We start from the raw sequence: 8,555 nt of genomic DNA, 5'->3' as shown, positions 1-8,555 counted from the left end.
TCAATTTATCTATATCAATATTGTGTAAAATTAGTGAATTGAGAAGTCTTGGGACTCGGTAGGCTAACATTTCTTTGCCAACATTCAATCGACACGTTGGTATTTGCCAATAATCGGGGTTACGAGTTTGATACGTTAAAACATGTTTTTGTAAATTTGACAATGTTACCAAGGAAGAGGTGTTATGTTGCAATTCGTTTTTAAGGCTTGTGGATAGTCTATAGCTATACATATTTTTGATACTAAGTATATTATAAATTTTGAATAAGTTTTCTGTATGCGACAAATAGGGTGCGTTTGCAATAGTTCTTAGTATTCTTTTTTGAATTAAGTGTACTTTCTCCAAGTTTGTTATTGTAGTTGTGCTCCAGACTAAAGAACAGTAATTCAAATGAGAATAGAATAACGATTTATATAACAAAAGTTTAATCGATGTTGGAAGTATATACCGGTGCCTGCATATCAGCCCTACAACCTTAGATAGCTTTTTATTTAGATACGCAATATGATGGTCCCAGGTCATATTATGAGAAAATACTACACCAAGTGTTTTAAAATTCTCTACCAATTCGATGTCTACTGAGTTTAAGGTTATCCTACATATTGATGGAATAACTTTATGTTTTGTCCGAAATATAACAGCTTTAGTTTTGCTAGTATTTATTTTTAGAGCGTTCCTGTTGGTCCATGATGATATTTTATCAAATACTAAATTAATTTTTGACACGAGCTCTTCTGCATTATCAGAAGCATAGAGAAGTGTTATATCGTCTGCATACATTACAATTTTAATAGACTGGTCAATATTTACTATATCATTTACATAGACATTAAAAAGAAATGGACCTAAAATACTTCCCTGTGGTACCCCTGAGGAAATTTGTTTTACATTAGAACAAAAGTTACCGCAACACACATATTGTTTCCGATTTTCGAGATAGGACCGTAGTAGATGCAAGGCTTGCCCCCGAACACCATAAAATTCGAGTTTTTGTAATAACAATTCGTGGTTTAAATAATCGAAAGCTTTAGTAAAATCAATATAAACCCCTAAAACAAGTTTCTTGTCCTCTAAGTTGCGTAAGATAAATTCTTTTTCTTCAAGTAAGGCAAGTTCCGTATAACAATGTTTTTGGAATCCAAACTGCGACCTTGTAATCAGTTCATACTTTTCGAAAAAAATTGACAATCTGACATGAATAAGTTTTTCAAGCCCTTTTGAAAACACGGGAAGTATTGAAACAGGTCTATAGTTATTAATGTCATTCTTATCACCTTTCTTATGCAGTACAGAAACTTTGGCAATCTGCATACGTTTTGGAAATATACCTGCAGATAAACACAAGTTAAATATATGAGTTAAACAATGCACGACTAAGTCTAATACATATTTTACGGGTCTAATTTGAATATCATCTGCATCTCTACTGCATGTATTATTTAAGTTCATAAATACATTAAAGACCTCGGAATCGCTAACGGGATCTAAGAATATGGAATTTAAGTTTCTATATTTAATATACTCGCAAGCCTTATTGTCGTGAGCTAGAGAAACTAGATTTACAAAGTAATCATTAAATACATTAGCTAAAGCAGTACCTTTAACTTCTTCGCCGTTAATATGCAATCTATCTATGTTGTCATGGTTCTGATTATTTTTTCTAATTGAGTTTACTTTTTTCCAAATAACATCAATACGTCCAGCTGACGATCTAAAACTATTGTGATAATACCGTTCCCTAGCGGTTCTTAGTTCCTTCGTTAACTGGTTGCGATAAGCTTTAAACTTTGTCAAATCATCTTGATTTCTTGATTTGTTAAATCTTTGCAATAACTTGTTTTTTTCATTAATTTTCAATAAAAGACTTGGTGTAATCCATGGTTTCCAAATTCTACGTGATTTTTTCGTTTTTTTGTAAGGAAAATTTTTTATATAGAGGCGTTTAAAACTCTCTAGGAACGTGTCGTAGGCTACATCAGGGTCTGTTGCAGCAAAAACATTGTTCCAGTCAGCATTTTCAATATCATTACGAAACATGTCCAGATTATAAGGGGTGATATGCTGAAAGTGCCTAAATGACTGCATTTTTTTGTGAGAAAGACTATCATTTACGCATAGGAATATAGGTAGGTGATCGCTTATATGGTTGGTAACTATACCAGCTTTCAGACATACGTGATCAATGTTTGTAATAAAAAGGTCAATAAGAGTTTTCGTGTGCACTGTAATTCTTGTTGGTAGAGTTATTATGTTAGCATATCCATACGTTGTAAGTAATATTTCAAATTCAGTTCTAGGCGTAGTATCAAGTAGCATATTAATATTTAAATCTCCTCCAATGATTACCTTCAAGTTATTATCACTACCGAATCCCAAAAGCCCCTAAAAATATGCAAGAAAAGTATTAATATTGCCATCCGGTGGACGGTAAACCACAGATATAAGCATATTTTCTGCCACCAAAGATAACACTTCATAATCCTTTGTCATAGTACAAAAAGTAGATAATAATTCGGTTTTGATGCTTTCTTCTATCAACAAACATACACCTCCGCCACGATTAGAAACACGATTTAAACAGTAGTGGTTATAAGATGGCAGCCTAAAAACATCTTCTTGCTCAGTATACCATGTCTCGGTAAACATAATTATATTGAATTTAATTGAAAACTGGCTAAAAAGACACTCGAGATCTGTTACTTCATTCTTTATACTATGCTGCTATTCTTTATACTATTCTATACTATTCTTCTTACTATGCTGAACAATACCCGAGACCGAGTTTGCAATATAAAGGCCCGGCCCATTGGTTACCTGATCGAATTGTGGATATCCATCGCTAACATAAAGTGAAGCTTGCTTTTATTGTACTCGAAATATGTAGGTAGTGATCCAGGAATGGTGTCAACTAAATAAAGATATATATTCTGCTTTGCGCATCTGCGAAGACCCGTGCTGTTGCCGGGCAAAAGACGTTGTGTAATTGCTGGCCACCTCTGTTTCAACGGACACCTCATTTATCAAAGCGGGATGTGGTTGCAACACCAGAGGCAGATAGGGCCGAAAAACTTGAATGAAGACGCAAAACAACTTTTTTCTGCTTAAACTTTTATGTTTTTTTTTTTGTTTTGTTTTAATTATGGTTTGCCAAGGCGCTGCTCGTTGGGCTATGAAAGAGAACAGAAAGGAACCAAATATATTAAATGTCTCTTGAAAGGAATCCCGAATCAGCTGAACAACCTTTATCTTTCCTCACACTCGCTATCTCGAAACATTGCGGTTGAGTGTACAAAGGATGCCGGAATGCGCCGACGTCTGTGACACTTCGATTTTCTTTTGGCCTAATGGACTTGATAATGACGACACAGGGATATATGCAGTCTTAGGTAAGTTACTTAAAAAAAAAGTAATTCGTTACAGTTACAGTTACTTTCACAAAAAAGTAGGGAAGTTACTGTTACAGTTACCGCAACAAAAGAGTTACTCGTTATAGTTACGGTTACGTTTAAAAAAGTAACGACGTTACTTTTCAGTTACTTTTTTATAACAAAAAAAAATTTATCAAAAACTAGAAAACGCTTTTCACCAACATCTATTGCATAAAATTAAAAAGTATGCTTCTTATTTATATTGTAACTTAGCAGCAGTTGCTTCTCGAAATGAGTGTCTGGAAGTTTCCCTTGTTTGATAAGGAACAGGTCCGTGCCCCTGCTGAACAGGCGCTCATCTGGCGCGCTGGATGGGACTGCTGTGTTGTGTCGCAGGAACAGGTCTTCGATTGCCAGGTAGGCGTTGAGGCAACAGAATGCCGTTTCCTTCGGTGAAGTTGTTAGTAACTGCCTACGCCACAGCAAAATACTCTCCGTACGCCGGCCATGGTACAGAAAGAAAAATAGGTGTAATATTTTCTGTCTATTTTTAGTACTGAGTGTGAGCCTTCGATGGCCTACGACTTTGATTATCTTCGGTGGTTGTGTCTAAACAATTGAAACGGCACGTGACCACGAGGAAGAGAGTGAGCGCGACTCAAACTGGCCTGTTCTCGATCGGTGGTTTTCGGGAGAAAAGAAAACGAATTTTGAGCCACCAATTGTGTTCTGGGTAGTTGGGTTCTCATATGTTATCTAGAAATAAAAATCTTAGCGAGCTTAAATACCCTGTTAGTGTACCTTTAATGTTGTTTTCAATCAACAACAGAAGCCCCTTGTGTTGTTGACACGTCCTCAACGTGCCCGACGTCTCAACGAATTAAGATTTTGGAAAAAAAAATCTCAAATATATTTTACAAATTTGCAGGGGAGGCTTTTTCGTATCCTTCAAAAGGCTTAAATGCTCTGCATTTGACAAATATGCGGTGAACATTCCTTCGATGACTTTTTTTTACTGATACCTTTTAGCGAGGAACTTTCCTCCTTATGGTCATGCACGTGACAGTACGACTTAAACTTATGTGCGGGACGTTCAAATAGCCTCCATGTTTGTCGGAGTCAAATATCTGTCAGGAATGAACCATATGTAGCAAAAGGTAAACTCTGTATTATATATCAGAGAGGCGCACCGCAGCACCGTGAAGAAAGCTTACACTCGCTGCTTCACCCAACTGCAGACATTCCTGGTACTTATATGCTCTACCCCCCCGCCCCCTTTTCTCTTCGATGTCAGTAAACAATTGGCCAGAAAGAGTCGTACCCGTTTTATCTTTTTTTAAAAAATTAAATGCACATTCAATCAATGAAAAATGACTAATGCTCCGTTCCGATAAGTCGTACAACTTTGTTCTGCCTGTGGAGCCGCGGGTACATAACCCATTCGGCGATGTTCGCTCAACTGGAGTGAGCTCTCGTGTGCGCGCTCAACTGGTCATGCGCTCTCGTGACATGAGCTCTAGTGTCAAGCGCGCTACTCTCGCAGCGCCCTCGTGTCGCGCGCTCTAACTTCAGTGCTCTAGGGTCGCGCGCTATAAAGGCGCTCTCCCAGTCAGAAGCGCTGTCGTCAGCACGCGTCAACGTCTCCCTCTCTCCCGGGCGCTGGCAAACTGACAGACACCGCCGGGTTCTCATCAAAATGAGCCATTTCGTTTTCGTCTAAGTCACGCGCACAGCTGGCTCGTAGCCAAAGAGGAAGCGCCGCGGCACGGTTGAATGCGGGCGCGCTCAGTTACCGCTCTAACGTCGCCGGTTGTTCATCGCTCTGCGTTTCAGTAGTGGCGGTGCGTGGGCTGTGATGTATGCGTAGTTAAAAAGATGAATGCGGTTCCCTCCACGAGTGATGTTTCAATTCATTTCATTTTATCACATTAAGGGCCTCTTGAGGAAGGCATTACATGAAAAGAGGTGTCAAATTTGATTTACCGTATTTTAAACTACAGTGCGAAAAAAAGGGAAAGAAAGAATTAGGAAACATCATTATGTAAGCAGTGTTTGAACATATTAAAAGTCTTGTTCGAAAAACATTTGTAACTATTAGTTACCAAGCTTGAGGGCAGGTATTACAATCTGATATGCATAATATGCAAGTTTTTGATATGGTAAACCATTCGCTCCTTGTACACAAAATAGAATCCTATGGCGTGAGTACCTCCCTTTGTTCCCTGTTTCTAGATTATTTTTCTAATAGACACAATGTTTTTCGTGTTCTTGGACATCACTCCCGGCCTTATGTTTCTTGTTCGGGTGTTCCCCAAGGCTCCATACTTGCGCTAATCTTTTTCGATGTTTTTATTAATGATTTAAGCTCAATTGTTCACAATTTGATCATCTTGCAATATGCAGATGATGTCAAGTTGTTTAGACAGATCATATGCTTGGAAGACCGTGAAATTCTTATTGAAAATGTTAGGCGTACGTGCAATTGGTGTTGTCAGAACATGCTAACGCTCAATCCTTCTAAAACCGTTATTATGTCTTCGTGTAGAAAGGTAGAAAAAATAAACTTTTTGTTACCAGATTGGCAATGATCCTCTGCGAAAAGCCGAGTGCACGCGTGATCTTGGTGTATACATAGATGCTTCGTTATACTTTGCATGTTAACAACCTTATAAATGACTCGTTGCGTAAGCTGGGAGTAATGTCTACAATCACGCGTGAGTTCTCCACATCAACCTGTATTCTACGGTTATATTTCTCGTTAATCCGGACCAAGCTGGAGTTCTCCTCTGCAGTCTGGAATTGTGTTAGTTCTACGAGCCGAGAGATGATTAAAATGTTCAAAAGTGTTTTTTTTAATTGTTTACGATCGTTACATTGGTCTTACTGTTTGTTATTCTTATGCGAGACTGATGGAACGATGCAAATGTCCTACTTTGAGTTCCAGCCGACGCGAGCGTAATCTTTTTTTTTTTCCTGTACAAATATATTAATGGATTACTTGAATGCCCAGATCTCACATCTTCTATTAATATTCACGTTTCGAGTCAAGTTTTGCGGGTTTCTCCGACTTTCCATGTTAAACATATCATCCAAAACAGTCCCATCACCCGTATTCAACACCTCTACAATACCCTCAAGGAAACAGATATTGATGCTTTTAACCCAAACTTCGCAGCTTTTAAGACTCTTGTAACTAACCTATGCACATTTGTGGTGCATCATTACCAAGGCGTCAAGCTGTTCATGAGAACAGAAAATAAACGAATGAATGAATGAATAATGCAAGGAGAGAGCGTTTAAATGTGTTGGTTTTTAAACAAAAATGGGTTCCAATTTGCAGTTGTGATCGAGGCGAAAAGAAATATGGCGGGCCGGAAAATTAAATGTTAGGAGAGATCACGGGGCTCGGTTGCTTCCACGATTGGTAGGAATGTGGTTCCTTCCACGAGTGACATGAACAACCGTATCCAAGTGGGTCGACATGCTCAGACAGGAAAAGTACGGAAAAGGGATAAAAAAAAAAATGACAGGAAGTTCTATTGGTGGACTTTTTAGGAATGCGTTAGTATGACCCCTGGGAACCGCCACACACACCCCCTTTGGAAAACGCAAACACTGACTACGTATCGAGGCTAAAATAGACAACCGATACAGAGTAAGCAAAAGAGAAAGCCCCCCAAAAAATGAAGGGGTCAGCGTTAGCGACTCCCAAAGCCGGACGTGTGTGACGTTTCACATGGATAATTTAATGAATTCCCTAAGAATCCACCAATGGATGTTCCTGTAATTTTTAAAGATGCAACCGCGTATTTCAAAAGGAGGCACCTTGCGCAAGGGTACTATTCTCGTGAACAACTTTCAGTGAGTAAGGTACGTTGTTGGGCTAGTTGGTTCGTCTTAGTAAAACATATAAAATAGCGCAACAGAAACAAGGACAAGAAGTAAACAGGACAGGCGCTAGTTTTTTTCAGTGACTTTCAGTGACTATGCATTCAAGGCAACGGGCTAAAGGGCGTTCGAACACATCGAACACCAATTAAAGTTTTGAACGAAAATGTTTTCTCTTTTTTAGTTCCACCCACGTAAACTTTAAACGAGTGCCTTCTTTTGCGCTCTAAAAAAAAATCTTTTGATAATTTTATTTAGAAGCACAATGGACGCCTGACATGCGTGCCGACTGATCTTTTAATATTTTGAATAACTTTTTAAACAACGGGAACGATGGTATCAGGGAAGGTTGTAAGGCTGACATAAGTTTATTTGACACACGAATTTTGATTTCTTTAGAACGCAAGAGAGCCGAGAAGTGTCAGCAAATACGGGGAATCGTCTGGCGTTGAATTATAGAGCAAATATTTTTTTTCTTTGCTTAAAAATCAGCTTGATGTTTTCTTTGTTTATCAATACCTGTCATAGTATACATCAAGAGTGTTCCGAACCGTTTAGAAAGTTTAGAATATAGGTTGCGGAAAGTGATGCAAACTGATGCTTCTATCCCACTGAAAAAAAAGAAGAAAAAAATATATATATATATATATATATATATATATATATATATGAGGTCCTCCTGACGAAGGCCGGACTCCGGCCGAAACCTTGAAGATTGAATCGTCCGTTGTTGCTGTTTTTCACTAAGGGTTTTTTTCTTCTCATATATATATATATATATATATATATATATATATATATATATATATATATATATATATATATATATATATATATATATATATATATATATATATATATATATATATATATATATAATGTTTTCTGGAGCTTTTATATGATGCAGTGCTGCCAGATCTATGGACGCGTGTCTTTCCGCAATTGCGTCATTTCCATAAGGAAGTGAAGCTTGTCCGGGAAAGTAAACAAAAAGAAACCTCGGTATTAATATTAAGAACAGAAGTAGCATATAAAAACAAGAAAATTAAATGAGCGAGATTCTCACTGGAAAATCAAACAACCCCCTAAAAGATCGCTTCTTTAGAGGGAACTCAGGGGAACGGCCAAGATGAAGTGAAGATAATGTAATGCGACAACCAAGCTGGTATGGATTAATGATGAACAATACCCCCAGCTGAGGTTGCAAAATCAGGGCCCGTCCTTTTGGTTACTTCACTGAGTTGTGGGTATCCATCGCTAAGATAAAGTGGATATTTCTTTTATTGTAGTCACAAAAT

The sequence above is a fragment of the Ixodes scapularis genome, unplaced genomic scaffold (assembly GCF_016920785.2).
Source record: "Ixodes scapularis isolate PalLabHiFi unplaced genomic scaffold, ASM1692078v2 PGA_scaffold6__148_contigs__length_123643588, whole genome shotgun sequence".
NCBI lineage: Eukaryota > Metazoa > Arthropoda > Arachnida > Ixodida > Ixodidae > Ixodes > Ixodes scapularis.
The sequence above is the reverse complement of the archived record's forward strand: the minus strand, read 5'-3'. Positions refer to the sequence as shown.